This window comes from Lepidochelys olivacea (genome assembly GCF_965140295.1).
Source record: "Lepidochelys olivacea isolate rLepOli2 genome assembly, chromosome: 1".
NCBI classification, from domain to species: Eukaryota; Metazoa; Chordata; order Testudines; family Cheloniidae; genus Lepidochelys; species Lepidochelys olivacea.
Genome location: NC_140411.1, coordinates 28,180,029 through 28,197,667, shown reverse-complemented (window position 1 = coordinate 28,197,667; position 17,639 = coordinate 28,180,029).

Genomic DNA, 17,639 nt, shown 5'->3' with positions numbered 1-17,639 from the left:
AACTAACATTGCTAGGCCCTGATATTTAATATTTCAGTGCAATGTACCTCTGACCACAACACTGATCAATCTATTTGTTCACCTAAAGCTAGCGTCCTCTTAAGGAAGAGAGAAAGGATGGTCCTGTGATTGACACTGGCCTGGAGCACAGGAGATCTGAATTCAGTTTCCAGCTCTGTCACAGGCTATCTGTATGACATAGGGCAACTCACCTAAGCTATATTAGCTTAATCACTTAACCGTTCTCTGCCTCAGTTTCTCCAAATGGATACAGTAATTCTTACTAGTTGGAAGACAAGTTTTCTTGTGATCAAGAGTGCTGGAGTAGTAGAGCACTTCTAAAGAACACGGTTCAGGAAAACATCAAGGAGGATGGAGAAACACCTTGTTTAGAACAGCACATAAGCTTGCGTTACATTTCAGTGCCCCTTGTGACAGATGAGGTGCTTTCAGTCCTAGAAAGGGTGGCTAGTGAGAAAATCCACCCCTAAATTACTCCATAGGGATAGGGTATCTTAGATGCTGCTACAAAGGTCTGCTGCCAAACTGGGAATGAAAGAAAAGACTAACAAAACTGAACTGAGAAGTTAGAAAACCCAGACAGTCCTCCATGCTTGATACTGAAGGCATCTGCAGACACTGCACCAGTTTACACCTGCTAAACCAAACCCAGACTCCCAACCACAAATAACCACCGTGGGAAGAAGTTAGTATACTTCTTACTAGAGCTGATCAAATAGTTAAATTCATTGGTTTGTGTCTTCATGAATAAAAGTACTGACTGCTGCGATGGGAGGTTTACCGTTTGCTCAGATTCAAGAATCATATTATTCATTATTCACAAACATTTGGATAAATGCTTGTTGAGTAGTACCTTACTCTGTGAAACTCATTGTCTTCAACTGGTCCACATGCAGATTAAGGTGCTACTCAACAGGAGTAAAGGTGGCATAATGTAAGCACTACTGTCTTGCATCAAAGTGCCAAATACTAACAAAAAGAAAAGGAGTACTTGTGGCACCTTAGAGACTAACCAATTTATTAGAGCATAAGCTTTCGTGAGCTACAGCTCACTTCCTCAGATGCATATCGTGGAAACTGCAGCAGGCTTTATATATACACAGAGAATATGAAACAATACCTCCTCCCACCCCACTGTCCTGCTGGTAATAGCTTATCTAAAGTGATCATCATGTGGGCCATTTCCAGCACAAATCCAGGTTTTCTCACCCTCCACCCCCCCACACAAATTCACTTTCCTGCTGGTGATAGCCCATCCAAAGTGACAAGTCTTTACACAATGTGCATGACAATCAAGTTGGGCTATTTCCTGCACAAATCCAGGTTCTCACATCCCCCCCACCCCCCCCCACACACAAACTCACTCTCCTGCTGGTAATAGCTCATCCAAACTGACCACTCTTCAAGTTTAAATCCAAGTTAAACCAGAACATCTGGGGGGGGGTAGGAAAAAACAAGAGGAAACAGGCTATGCTCTAGCTTATGCTCTAGAGCTTATGCTCTAATAAATTGGTTAGTCTCTAAGGTGCCACAAGTACTCCTTTTCTTTTTGCGAATACAGACTAACACGGCTGTTACTCTGAAATACTAACAAGTTTCACATCATCTCTGTGAGGTAGGTATGCTATTTGAACAGGTCAGAATTCTCTTTTCCAGTAATATTTGGTATGAATTTGGCCCCTCTTTTTGGTTAACACATTGTTTTCAAACCCTTCCTGATTTCCATAAATTCATTAATCAGTTCTTAACTTTCCACCTAATAGTTTTAACTGGTAATTTTCATTGTCTGGATTGATCGCTTTGACTATTTCACATTCATTATTCAGGTTTATGATTGGTCAGTTATGTCACATGCTACTGATTCTTCATCCTGACTGGAAGACTGGAACTTCTCAAACAGGAGAATAAATGAGAAATTAATTTCTAGGCCATACTTTTGGATACTTGTGCAGACACTTACAAAACTGTCAAGCTTGTGAACATTTCATGATTGCCCAGTGGCCACCCAAATATTTGTGAGGTGGGGGGAAGGGAGAGAGGGCAAGGAATGAGCAGAAGAATGGGGAGCTTGCAGTGAGACTTGTCAGACTTTGTTCTGACCCTACTGACATGTTTATAATAGTTTTGAATTTCTCAATACCTGGAAAGAGACCCTTGATCTTATGGTGTGGGATATACAATTAGAAATCTTACCCACTCAGCTTGTGACAGTGTCTATCAAGCCTTCTATGCCGCCTGCTGAAGTCCTCAGTGCTCCGATGCTTCCCTCCCAAGACAAATCCACTCAGACTGGGTGACGAACAAGACAGTTCTCCAGAGGCCTATATGGACCAGGAGGAAATACTGACCAATCGAGGACCATCATGCCAGTTAAGAAGGCTTGCCGCCTTTGCTCAGGGGCAAAGCTGGGTGAGACTGGGACAGAGGAGTTGCTCCTTCGGGCTCGTCCCTTGCCCGAAGAACTGCAACTAAGTGCATTTGAAGGGGTTTTCTCCCCTTTGTTTAAAGGTGCAGACAACTAAATCCTGAGTTGCTACTTTGTTACTCGATTGTTTGACACCAAGCTTACAGCACAGGTTATTCTGCCCCAAGCAGGCTGCCAAACCTTGCAGACTCAGGCAGGGAATGCCTGCAGTACCACCCGTGGCCCTGGAGGGGGTACTGAAGAGCAGCACTGCCTACCACGCTAATATTTACCCTTTCACATGGAATAAGATCACAGGCTGTGGCTTCAGCTGAGAGAGCTGTACTCATGTAATTTAAAAAAAAATATATATATATATATATATATTTAAAATATATATAATTAATTGTATTTTGAGAGTTGATGTAACTGATATTTTCTATGAACAGTATTGCAGGATAGAGCCCCAGGTGAATAAATGGAGAAGCAGAAGTGTATGGGAAAATGGGGGAAGGACATGAAAATAGCAGAGACAGGATCATTTGTATAGGGTGCAGTGGTGTTGTAATCGTGGTTGCCAGCCAAATCATTGCCAGATAATAGGGGTTGTAGTCATCACAGCAAAGATAGTCTGTAAGAAGAGAATTCAAAGGGAAAAGGTGCGGCAACACGCACCAGATGGGTGTGATTTTTGGCCCATGTGACCCCGCTGGAGCACATTTCTAAAGTTCCCTTGTGAATGTTAACGTAGTACTGCTTGAAACAGGACTAGAGTGTTGTGCACTAGCAGTTCGCATGTAGCATATAGCGTGCCTACAGGGTCCATATGGGTCACTTAGTGCATGACATATCGATGCAGGTTCAAATTCACATCCCTGTGGTGAACATTGCCACACCATAGAGACAAGCTGGGAGGTGGTGGCTTTGTCAAGGGAGATCTGCACAAACGTAAGGGGCAGCACAGGAGAAAGCATGAATGTGCCTGTGGGGGGGAAACGCTGTTTACATTCTCAGTGTCCCCACCCTTTCTAATTCAGAGACCCGAGGTGTGGGTTCATGAGACCTAGACGGGGGAATTAATTTAGCCCAAAATATATTTTATTTAACTTGCCTGTTTAAATAGCAAAGCATTCTTCATGTGGCTATTTTATCAATATCCTAGTTTTACATAATTCAACTTTCCTTATTCTTTTGTGTATTTTTATATGTGAAATACTTTATTTTATTTTTAATTTTTTTGCTTTTGCGAAATATAGAATCATATTGACTGAAAAAAATTAATGGATGCTCTAAGCATAAACTCACGAAGTTATGCTGACTTCTGTTGTTGCTCATGGAAAGTTACAGGTATTAAATTAACTATAGGCATTTACTGTAGTTGCTTAAATATAAGAGAAACATACTGAGAATTACACCGTGTGAAAAGAATCATGTAACTGGGTGTCCTATTTGTTGAGACATTCATAACTACACTTAGGAAAATGTTTATTTGTCCTGCTTTTACTGAAATCACATGGGATGTATGCTACTGAAGTCAATTGGAACAAGATCAGATGTCCTTCTTTTTGCCCTTTCACTGAGGAGCCAAGACACATTTTTCATAAATGTAGTTCTGGGATCAACCAGAGAACAGGAATTTTTGAACTCTAGAGTAGAGCTGGATGCAATTGTTTGATCAGCTAATAAATTTTCCAAAAATATATTTGCAGGCCAACCAAAATTATTTTCGAGTTCGGGTAGATTTGGCTAATAGTTTCAGGCAAACTATAAAAGTGAGGGAAAAAAATCTAAAAAATAGAAACAGTTACTTTTGACATTTTGAGAGTGAAATGTTTTGACATGTTGGTTTCCAAATGATGATGTTTTGTTTAGAAATTTAGGTAGATTTGTTTTTAAAATGTATTTTAAAAGGATAAAAAGACCAAAAAAGTTACTAAAGGAAAAATCAAAAAATGTCATTTGGAGTTGAGCAAAATACTTTGTTTGACCCGAAAAAGTTTTTGTTTGTTTTTTTGTTTTATTCATAAAAGGCAAAAACAAAAAATCTATTTTAGTTTGAAACAAACCAAATCTTTTTTTTTTCTGATTTTTTTTTTCTGTTTGGCCACTATGATGCTGTATGATTGAATATGACCATTTATATTATTGACATTACCTTTTTCGGCTATCCCTCAATGGGAGGATGATGTCTGCCAGAGGGTTCATTGGTGGGTTTTTAAGTGGCCGAGGAGCCCAGTTCATATTCTGTGGATTTTCCCACAGAAGTGACAGATGTGATCTTGGATGAGACATAGTTTTTGGCTGGAGTGTTGTGCCCTTTTATAGATTCATAGATACTAAGGTCAGAAGGGACCATTATGATCATCTAGTCCGACCTCCTGCACATCGCAGGCCACAGAATCTCACCCACCCACTCCTGCGAAAAACCTCTCACCTATGTCTGAGCTATTGAAGTCCTCAAGTCGCTTCACTATCTCTTGAGCACGTCTGTTATCCTCAAAGTGAGCTGTGGCTTGGTGCATGGTGTGGCGCCGCTGTGTTCTGTTCTGAACCAAGTCCTCCCAGTTTGCTGGGTTGATGCCTCTCTTTTTAAGGCATACTTTCAGTATCTATTTGAAGCACTTCCACTGCCCTCTGTGAGCCCTTCTTCCCTGACTTAACTGAGAGAAGAGTACTTGCTTCGGGAGGTAAGTCTTTAGAGATATGTACATAGTGGCCAGCCCAGCAGAATTGGTGTTCATGACCTGTGCTTCTATACTGCTGATGCTGGCTGCAGAGAGAATGCTGATGTTAGTGCATTGGTCTTCCCAGTTGATCCTGAGAATGCTCCTGAGGCAGTGCTGCTGGAACCACTCCAGCCACTTGAGATGTTGAAAGAAAAGGAGGACTTGTGGCACCTTACAAGCCCTCCTTTTCTTTTTATGGATACAGACTAACACAGCTGCTACTCTGAAACTTGAGATGTTGAGATATTCTTGACTGTTATAGTCAGAGCCTGAGATTACACTGACGTCCATATAACACAAGCCATGAGAGGTACAGATCACTGTTGGACAGACCACTGATTAGCAAGATCAATCATGCTCGCTCCACCACACTGCAAACACCCGAAGACTAAGCGGTACAACGTCAAAGCACTTCAAGACCAAACCAACTGTGAGACTTTCCAGTAACACCTGTCTGAGAAACTCTCTAACTTGCCTGACAACATAATTGATATTCAAGGTCACTGATATTACCACTGTTATATAATTACAACAAAGTATGTCATGTAAGGATCAATGGAAAAGTTATGATTTTGCTAAGTATGATTATCCTGTTTGTATGCATGTATCACCATTGTATCTAAAGTTATGAATATTGGCCATGAACTTGTATTGTATACATGTATTGTATTGTATTGTATTCCTGGGTAAAACCCACCAGATAAGATTTACATCAAGGCTAGACAGCTATATGCTGATAGCCCATTAAGGACACTTCACTCTAACAATGAGCCATAGAAAAAACTCATCTCACCCAGTAAGCTGTTCTGTGGATGCCTCAGCAAGAATAAGGGCAATGGCTGCCCTTGGGAGTCATCAAAGCATGTAAGGACATGTGATATGCTCATGTGACCCTGGACTTGATCTTGGGCTAGTAACTTTCCAGAAACAGAGACTGTAAGGTTTGTTTGGTACAGTAAAATTCCATGCACAAGGCAGAGGATATAAAAGGACCCCTGAGATATCTCCATTTTGTCTTCATTTCCTGCTTCATTTCTCTGGACTGGATTTCTAAGAGAGCTCTAAACAAGGACTCATGACCTCCAACCTGTTTGGGTAATTTCCAGAGCGACTTTTGCAAGCTAGCAGTTTATTCCATCACAGCTATGTTCCTGATCTATGAACACTAAAAAGTCACTTGTAGGTATATGATCTATTAACCATTTATAACTCTTCTTTTCTCTTTTTATTAAACCTTTAGTTTTTTAGTTACTAAAGGATTGGCATCAGCATGATTATTGGGTAAGATCTAAGTTATATATTGACCTGGCTAAGTAGTTGATCTCTTGGGATTGAAAGGATCCTATATCTGATTAAATTCATTTTCAGTAACTATTCATCATTAAGCCCAGTGTCTTGGTGGTGAGTCAAGGGCTGGGATGCCTAATGTGTTTTTGGCTTCTTATTTAACCAGTGTGGTGACACAGAATTTCACTTTTGATACTGGCTTGGTATAATTTAATGATAGAATAACCACCAGTTTGGGGTGAGTCTGCCCTATTTCTCAGGAGTCTATCCTGAATTTGGTATCCTCAGCTGTGAGCCACTGAGGCACTAAACCTAAAAATCAATAATTCACTCAGCTCTACCGTAGAGTAAGTAGATATGTGCAACAAGTCACAAAACATAAGGAAGTGTTGATCACTGGTATTGTACCAATACCCCCAACCCCTTCTCTGTGCTGGTCATAGGTGCTGATAGATGCCCTAAGGAGGCAAGCCTGCACCTATTTCTCTTCGGGTTGTGCATAGACTCCCTTTGCTTCTCTGGATCTGGAAGCTTCTGACGCAAAAACTGATTTTTTAGAGGAGATCTGCGACCATTCATATATAGTCTGCAGGGCTGTCAATTCAGCAACTTATGAGCACTGAAATTCCCATAAAAACATAAATGAACAGCAGCCTCTTACTGTAGCTTTCAGAGTCTCATCTCTTCTTACCCACAGCTTTTTAAAAAGTGTCAATAGCAATGAATTAAAAACAGTTATGATATTGATTAGCTCTCAGTTAATTCCCTTTGTCTCTAGCTCTAGTTTCTCATGCATTCTATAGTTAAAAATATTATTGTACCTAGTAGCTGTAATAAAAGTGTCAAAGTAAATCACATTATCCTGTCATTCTGAAGTATAAGCTGGTGATCTTGGTTTATTATTTCTTCTTTAGAATAATTAAATTACAATTAAACATAAAACCTCTCTAGTAATATTATGTGTCTTTTGAATATGTTGGAACTAGCATCTTGCTGTATTAATTTTTAACAGCCTTTGATTTCCTTCTTAGAATTGTCATGGTCATGTGTAATTGTTAAGGGTGGATGAACCATGCAATTTAACTCCTCTGATATTCTGGGTCTATGCAAATGATCATAATCTTTTGGACCTAAATTCATAATAGTGACTAAACATCCCACAGAGTGTCTAGACTGAAATCTAGTAGCCTGAGCAGGACAGGACAAAGGAGAATCTTAAATAAATCCTTTTCAGAACATCTGGCATTATACTGGCAGCCACTGATCAATTCTATAGCAGCTTTGATTCAGGTATCTCAAAGTGCTTCACAACCATTAGTGAAATGAGCAGCAACATTAATATTTACCAAAGGGCCAAAATGCTGCTAAATACCCATCTGATCTCTACAACATGTCAGGGAGTAAGACTACAGCTTCCTCTGAATAAATCCCAGATTGTATTCTACTATATCACTTTTACGATGTCAGATCTTCAGAACTGGAGAGGTATTTATTTGGGGAGATAACTAATGTATACAACTATGGTGCTATGTAAATAACAAGTATGTGTGTCCTGCAAATCCCCATGTGTTTTGAGCACCATATTGGGTCAGTGCAGAAGACACAGCTCACAGGGAGAGGCTGAACTCTTCCACCACCAGTGATAAGTGAATGACAACCTATGATGGACTAATTAAAGACAGTCTGGAATGACTAGCATTCACTATTTATATATATGTATATTTAATTCTATGCCACAGTGGAATTCAGAGCATAGAGACAACAGTGTTATTTTTGGCTGTAAGTTTCACTTTGGTAACCTATTCCAGAATGTCATTGAACCATTGGTTTCATACATTATAAAAATGGGTATACAATACAGATACATTGATCAGTTCAGCTGATATTGCTGCCTGTAGGTGTTGTCTTACTGAAATTGTAAACTGTAAATAGGAGTTATGATACCCAAGCAGGTGCAGCCATTTATAATATGGTCATAGGCAGATGGAAACTTACATTATAACTTGTCGAAATGGGTTGGATTCAGAGAGAAACAATGGATGGTTATTTGAGGATAGATGGTAGAACATAGAAGAAAGACACAAAATTAATCTGAAATGAAATCAAGCAAGAATAAAAACACAGACACAGGAGGAATATGTCGTAAAGAACAAAGAGGCCAAAAAGTCCTAAGACAGACAAATGAGATTTTATAGACAAAAATGCAACAGATGTGCGGACAGCTGCAGCCTAAAATGGCATAAAGGCAATGTACACTATCATTAGACAGTTGTTAGGAAGAAAAACAAATAAAAACCAGCTGGTTCAAGACAATGACGGCAACCTAACAACAGAGATAACAGAATATATGGAGGTAGTGCTTTAATCAGCTACTGAATGGCATGCCAATGACCAATCCCCTGGATATAGAGGAAGAAGAAGATCTGAACATTGAACTGGGACCTATCACTAGAAGCAGAGAAGGCAGTCAATCAGTTAAAAAGTGGAAAGGCATCTGGTCTGGAAAATATCTCAACCACGGTCCTTAAGGCACACTTGAAGAAAACAGTAGGCATTTTGATAGGTCTCTTACAAAAGATATGGGAAAAAGAAAAATACCAGACAAGTGGGGAAAGGGTCATATAATGAAGCTGCCAAAGACTTGAGTCCATGCAAAAACTTGAGGGACGTTCAATTGCTGTCTATCCCAAGTAAGTATTTATGTGCATTATTCTAAACAGAATAAGGAATAGAGTAGATCAATGGTTACAACAAGAACAGGTAGGGTACAGACAGGAGAAATTATGTATAGCTCAAATAGTAATTCTGCATATCATCATAAATTGTTGAATGGTGGTCACGACTTTATAAAATTCATGTAGATTTCCAAAAGGCCTATGATAAGGTGGATAAAACAGTTCTATGGAAGTTGGTATATTACTAGGGAATCCCTCAAAAAATTGTGAACCTCAGTCAGAGTTTACATGGAAATATGACATGCAAGTAATACATAATAGTGAACTGACACAGCCATTTGCAGTTATTACTGGCATCATAGATTCTAAAGCCAGAATGGACCATTGTAATCATCTAGTCTGACCTCATGTATAACACAGGCCATAGAACATCCCCAAAATAATTCCTAGAGTGTATCTTTTAGAAAAACATCCAATCTTGATTTAAAAATTGTTGTCGAATCCACCACAGCTCTTGGTAGATTGTCCCAATACTTAATTACACTCAGAGTTAAAAATTTATGCCTTAGTTCCAGTCTGAATTTGTCTTGCTTCAACTTCCAGCCATTGGATTATGTTATACTTTTCTCTGCTAGATTGAAGAGCCCATTACTGAATATTTGTTCTCCATGTAGATACAAGCATGTTTTATGTCACCCATTATCTTTTAGTGGTAGTGAATTGGGTAATGAGAAGGACCACAGAACAACCAAGGGACTGGAACCCCCAAGTTAAGAGGTGACAAGGTAGACCAAGAATAACATGAAGATGTGAGTTGTTATAACCAGAGGTCCTGGTTAGGTGATAAGAGCCCTTGTTTTTTCTCAGACTCAGGCAATTGTGATGGGTTCCCTCTGGGGTGCCACTAGAAACTGAGGTACTACTGAGCCCAGCTGTCCCACCAGCCTGGGTTCCCTTTACACTGTATTGCTGAGGCAACCCTCAGGGTTCAGATTGCACTTTACCAGCAAACATACAGGTAGGGACACACCACCTGCAGCTTTACACACAGATGCTGAGATCAACTCTGCATGGAAACGTTCAACTAAGGAATTGCCCAGCACTCAAGTGTACACCCCCTCTGGAGTGTAAACCCAAAACTATATTGTCTTGCGCTGCTCAGAGAACTATACAGCATAAGCACATTGAAATTCGCCCCTTCCCTCAATGTGGAGGAAGATATGCACAGCTTTTTGCCCCTCCCCCCAAGTTATAAATTCAACAAACAGGTTTTAGAGAAAACAAAACCAAGTTTATTAACTACAGAAGATAGATTTTAAGTGATCATAAAGGATAGCAAACAGATCAAAGCAGATTACTTAGCAAATCAAACAAACACACAATCTAAGCTTAAGATACTAAAGAAATTGGTTACAATTTGCACATTCTCACCCTGAATGAGGCAGATTGCAGAGATTCTTGAAGGACAGCTGCACTGGCCTGCAGCTTAAAATTTCAGATATTTCATTCAGAGCCTAGACATCCTTCCAGCCTGGGCTCAGTCCTTCTCCCACCTTATCTTTGTTTCTTAGATGTTTACAGCAGTCCTCCTGGGCAGGGATTCAGTGAAGAATGAACCACAATTATATCACTCCCCTGCCTTAAATAGATTTTACATATGGCGGGAGTCCTTTGTCTTCCAAAGTGATTCTCACCCCCACTCAGTGGAAAAGTACTAATTTTATCATGGAGTCCAGTATCAGGTGACTTGATCACTGACCCTGCAGCCATAACTCAAAGTCTATTTGCAGAGTCCACAGGAAGACTTTCCAGGAAGGTGGGAGATTAGCATCTTCAAAGACCTATTGTGTTTCCTAATGGCCCTTTCCAGCTAGCAGTCTAAACTGATTGCATTCTGTCTAGTGGGCACTTCCCAGGTTTACACACATTTGCAATAGGTGCATAGACAATATTCCTAACTTCAGATACAAAAATGATACATGCATACAAATATGATGATCATATTCAGTAAATCATAACCTTTCCAGTGATAGCTCACATGACCCATCTTGCATAAAATATATCTCGGATATGCTATAATCATATCATAACATCTCCATGGGGAATGTGGGGCATAGTATCACAGCAACCCCTTAACGTCTCTTTGCTATCCCCCTTCCCAACGCCCTCACTGCAGGCCAGCCTCAGTCAGTTCTGGCACAACAGTCTCTGCTCTGGTTGCCATGAAGCCAACCAACAGCCTCTGAGGTTCCCTGCTTGGGCAGAGCCCCAGCAGACTATCAACAGCAGCTTCTGACTTTCTGTCACTAGCTTAGCAGCAGCTCCTGGCTTGGACAGTGCTCCTTATAGCAGTCTCCAGGGATTTCAGCTCCTCATATACAAGTTGCAGCCCACCAACTGCTCTCCCTCTATCCCCTGGAAGTGGAATCTCTCTCTCTTCCTAAGGGCATCATGAGAGTTGTAGTCTCCAAGGCTGGATAGCAGCAGTCAGGACCTTCCCAACTGGAACAGTCCCAGTTAAGTTCAGAGGTCTGTCTAGTACAGGGTGCCTAATTGCCTTCAAGGCCTGATCTGGTAAGTGGGCTCAGAACCCACCTACTGGATTAGGTCACTATCGACGAGTTTACACAAAACAGCTGGAGGAGAAGGAGGCAGTGCTTCCTAATAACTCATAGCCCAGAGATCCGAATCATTATCTGGGATGTTGGAGATCCCCAGTTTAAGCGCCTTCTGCTTGGGCAGGAAGAGGGAAGGGATTTGGCAGGAATCTGCCACCTCTCAGGTGACGGGTCTAACCACTGGGCTATGGGGTATTCGCCCTCGATCTCTCCTGTTGAAGCTGTCCCACTCTGGATAATTAGTGAAAGGAACATTGGGTGAGAGAGAGATAATGTGAGTGACTCTGTAGCCCAGTGATTAGAGCACTCACAGGAGCAGAATCCGGTCCCACTGCTTAAATCAGAAATCAGTGACTTAATACTCCACAAACACTATGAAATTATGATTGTTTACATAGGAATGTACACACATTCTGAGAGATGTCCATGTTTCCAAAATTAAACTGGCTCTTCATTAAGAGAACTATTTACAGAGGTTCTGCAGCAGTAGCTCTCTAGCTACAGCATTCCAGCCATGTGCATGCAAACTGACTTCCCAGTGCCTCCTCCAAACTTGCGCTCCGACAGGTAGGGTTGCCACCTCTGAAGTACCAGAAACCAGGACTTCTGGGATGATCCAGAGCCCATAAAATTGGCTGGCTGGCTTTGTATACTGAGCAGCCCTAGATTTCTCAGGACAGCTACTTCTAAAAAGGGACAATCCTGGGAAAACCTGGACATGTGGCAACCTGGCCTGCAACCTGTTCTCCTCCCTCCAAGTTCCACACAGGTTGCTTCAATGGTTTCTTAGACCCAAAGATCTGACAGAGCTGGAAAAAAACCAATTGGGTTCACTGGTTTCATTCTCTTGCCAGTGCTGGATAGCTTCCCATAGTACATTTTCTCCTGCAGTGATTCTCACCCTTTTTTTACTTTTAACAACTAATCTGGCAGGAGAACCTTTTGTATTTACCACTTTTCTCAAGACTGAGACTATCCTGTGGGGAGTTAAAAAATAAGATGATTGTTCAAAATCATTCTTAAGAAGCCTTATATGTGTCTGATCATTTTAGCTAGTAGGTTACGTATCCAATATAAATTTCCTACGTGAGAACCAGATAAGGCATAGGCTATGGAAAAAGTCCAAAAAAGGAAGACTGCCCATTTTATGCTAGCTTTTTTTCTGATAAAGTAGGAAATATAAAATTGCATATAATCATTCTTCAAAAAATTGATGTAGGACTGTCTCCACTTCAGATAACGTGTATAGTCTTGAACTTTGTAGCTGGATTCTTGAATCTATGATCAGTAAGATTCCCAAAGTGTAACCAGTTATGGTATCCAAAGATCAAAATCTACTATATCCATACCCCAGCGCACACGGCAGCTGTTGTATTACCAGCAAGCCAAGGGTTAACTCCTGGGTTAGATCTCTCACCAGTGTGTAGAAGAGAGTAATGGAGCAGAGCTGAGGGCTGAGGATATACTCTGGCACTTAGCTAGTAGCTTCCTGCTAATCATAGAGGGAAGACATTCCCAAGGAGCTGAACTTCATATCTGGTTCATCTAGTCCAAGCCCATGCTCAAAGCAGGACCAATCCCCAACTAAATCATCCCAGCCAGGGGGTTGTCAAGCCTGACTTTAAAAACCTCTAAGGAAGGAGATTCCACCACCTCCCTTGGTAACGCATTCCAGTACTTCACCACCCTCCTAGTGAAAATGTTTTTCCTAATATCCAATCTAAACCTCCCCCACTGCAACTTTAGACCATTGCTTCTTGTTCTGTCATCTGCCACCACTGAGAACAGGCTAGATGCATCCTCTTTGGAACCCCCTTTCAGCTAGTTGAAAGCAGCTATCAAATCCCCCCTCATTCTTCTCTTCTGCAGACTAAACAATCCCAGCTCCCTCAGCTTCTCCTCATAAGTCATGTGTTCTAGTCCCCTTATCATTTTTGTTGCCCTCCACTGGATGCTTTCTAATTTTTCCACATCCTTCTTGTAGTGTGGGGCCCAAAACTGGACACAGTACTCCAGATGAGGCCTCACCAATGTTGAATAGAGGGGAACGATCACGTCCCTCAATCTGCTGGCAATGCCCCTACTTATACACTTCTTTCTACTTTGGAATGCTGAGGGCCTGATTGAACCATTCCGGAGTCTGAAGCAAGTATTTAACAGAGCCTGCATATTTTGAACCTGATAGTTAGAGCACCCAGCTGCTTCTACTACTGGAAGAAGGCTTTATCACTGTGGAATTCATAATGCTTATAGAGATACCAAGTGAGTCTTGTTACCCCTCTGGAAACTGCTCTCATCCTTGCACTCCCTTGCTGGTGCTCAGAAGAGGACAGGGTTATGTTCATTAGCTCTCACCCACCTCGCACCTCCTAGAGCTTGTGGCAAATAATGGCTTCTTCTTGAATGGATGTGGGGTTTTTTTGCACCTTCTCTCCATAATCTACAAGTCCAGCCAGAATTTGGCCCATGCTGTATATTAGATTGCAAAATGACATAAATAATTTGCATATTGAATTTGAATTGCAAATACAAAACAATATATTGGTACAAATACACTACATACGAATTGCTGGTAGTAGTAGCAATCTGGTAGTGCCTAAAGGCCCCATCCAAAGCGAGGGCTTCCTAGTGCTAGGAACTGTACACACACTGAATAGAAGACCACCTCTGCTCTGAAGAGCTTACAAGAGCTTATTAAAGCATGTGCTGTGTACTAGACAGAGTTATTAGGCACCTACCATAAAGCTGGCATTCCCCGCTCAATGCTGGGGTATTGGGATCACATTTACATGAGTGGTCATGATGGAATGACATGTAGGGCCAAATCCTCAGCTGCTGTACGTTGGCATAGCTCTGTTGAAGTCCATGGAGCTACATCGATTTTTCACCAGCTGGGCAGCTGGACTCTGGGGTTCACAAGTATTGAGTTTCTTTCTGGATAAACAGGATAATAAAAACAAACAATTCCATGATAATAAAATTGAGTGAGTGAAGTGATATCTTTTATTTATATTGATGAAAGAGACAAGCTTTTAAGCTACACAGAGCTCTTCTTCAGGTTTGGGAAAGGTACTCAGAGTGTCACAGCTAAATACAAGGTGGAACAGATTGTTTAGTGTAAGTAGTTAACACACATTCTAAGAGACCATTGAAGGTGAAGTGGTCCATTAACACCTCTTCAATCATAGGACAAAAAAGGTTTCAGAGTAGCAGCCGTGTTAGTCTGTATCCGCAAAAAGAAAAGGACGACTTGTGGCACCTTAGAGACTAACCAATTTATTTGAGCATAAGCTTTCGTGAGCTACAGCTCACTTCATCGGATGCAAAAAGGGAGGTTAGTGCATTACAGATTGTTGAAATAAGCCATAAATCCAGTGTCTTTATTCAGGCTTTGTCTACACTGGCAAGTGAAAGACAAAACTTGTCATTCAGAGGTGTTAAAATAATACCTCCTTCCCTCCCCTCCCTCCCCCCGAAAGACAAAAGTTTTGTCAATGAGAAGTGCCGGTGTGAACAGCACTTTGTCGGAGCACTCTCCTGCCGACAATGCTAATGCCGCTCATTGGGGGTGGAAGAGCTCTCTCCTGCCAACAAACAGCGGCTACACTGCATGCCTTTTAGCGGCACAGTGTAGCAGTACAGCTGGGTCACTAAAAGCTGCGTAGTGTAGACATAGCCTAAGACCACGATTTTAGTATTTAGCAAAGATATGAATTTATATGTTCCCAGGCTCGTCTTTTGAAGGTGTTGTGAGGTCAGCACTGAGAAGTCAGAGATAGAGTGACTGCTTTGTGAAAAGCGTTCACCAGGGTGATATGGAGTTTTGTCTTTTATCATTTTCCTGTATGAGTTCATTCGAGAGTGCAGTGATTGTCTGGTTTCATGCACATCGTTGTTGTTGGGGCATTTAGTGCAGTGGATGAGGTACAGCACATGTTGTGATAAGCATGGATCTTGAAAGGTGTGTTGTGGGGGCATTGATCATTGTAGCTGTAAATATATGTTTGCAGGTTTTGCCTTACTTGTTCTGGAGATTGAAGAGCCCATTATCAAATTTTTGTTCCCCATGTAGGTACTTATACACTGTGATCATCATCCTCTTATCATCTCTTAGTTATATAGAATGAGCTCCTTGAGTCTCTCATTATAATGCATGTTTTCCAGTCCTTTAATCATTCTCATAGCTGTTTTCTGAACCCTTTCCAATTCACCAACATGCTTCCTCAACTGTGGACACCAGAACTGGACACAGTATTCCAGTAGCAGGCACACCAGTGCCAAATATAGAGGTAATATAACCTCTTTACTCCTACTCGAGATGCAGCCAGGGATCACATTAGCTTTTTTGGCCACAGCATTACTGTTCTTCCTTGTGCATCATTACGGGAGTTGCAAGAAGTTACAGCTCTCCCATCCCATTTAAGGCAAAGGTGGTTGCAAAGCAGTCACTAAGTAGTGATACTAAGGCCTTGTTAACCCTAGATTTTGAACCACTGCATTTCCACCTCCAGTAGCAATGGCAAGATCAATAGTGGGCCAAGGCCCTGATGGTCATTGATGATTTAACCACCATATTTTCTAGACCTGCTCTGAGCATTTTTAGGAGACATAGTAGTTAAGATGCTGGCACTTTGTCTACACTACAGCTTTCACTGTTGTTTCTGCACCAATGATAGGAACAGTGGGAAAGTTCAGGGGGGAAAAGTCCAGGGTGGACACAGCTTGAGTGCATAATTTGTCCTTTGAAAACCTTTAATATCAGTGATGGTGCACAAGAAGGAAAGAACCCAGCTTGATTCTCAGATTCTAGGTTGAGTTTACAGGGCTGGCAGTTGGGGGCGGGGGAGACATCCTTTTACTTGAAAACTGATTACACTTGATATGGAAATTACTGAGCCAATAAATACAAATCACAAGGATTCACTTTTACACAGCAAATTGTCAGAGCCGAACTGCACTTTCACTTGGAGTGTTCAAACTTTTGTGGATTTAAATCAGGATCAAGATCTTAAATTCAAGATCATTTCAATCTTGGACCTTTTGTGTTCAGTATAACTCAGCCTACGGCATCATGTGCCATGTATGTTTCATCCAGTGTATTAAACCTCTATTTGTCTACTCACCCTTTTTTTTTCTTTTTTTTTGGGGGGGGGGCAGAGAGGTCTGGGTTTTTTTGTTCAATTTCTCTCGTAATCTTGAAACTTAAAATCACTTCAATTAAGAAGAATATGAAGGACTCATCAATCCATGTTTATGATGCAGTTTTTAATTGTATTTAATAAGGAGAACAATGCTAAAGTTTAAAGTAAAATTGTTTCCTTGGACAAAGAGAATAAGCACACAAGGATAGAAACTGGCCAACATTACAGAAACAATTGACAGATTTAACAAAACATTGAATGAAAGCAACATTGTATAAAGTCTTGGTTTCTTTTTTTTTTTTAAATGAAATGAGTGCACTGAACTCTTACAAATAACACCATTGATAGGCTTCAGTTAAACTGAGGACACTTTAGTTGTGCAGGATTAATACATTGGATAGAACAAGTCATTCAACAAGTAAAAGTACTTTTTGAAAAATAGTTGGGGAAGGAGGTGCAGCATTTAATGAACTAACTCACTGAGCAAACTCCAGGATTGCTATATTCCCCTCCCCATAAGTAATATGGCACTTTTGGCAGTGTGATTGGTTATACATAATGTGTTTGAATGATGTCTTTACACATGCAAGATTGTCGTGCTGTTTTAAAAAAAAATCTGTACCCAAATAAATCTCAAAAATGTAGGCACGATGTGTTTTAATGCAGATGGCTTCAATGCCACATCAGTTTATGATATACAGCAGAGAGGACTACTAACATGTTTTTTATATCTCAAACTAAACACTGCTGGCTGCAACCAGTGGCAC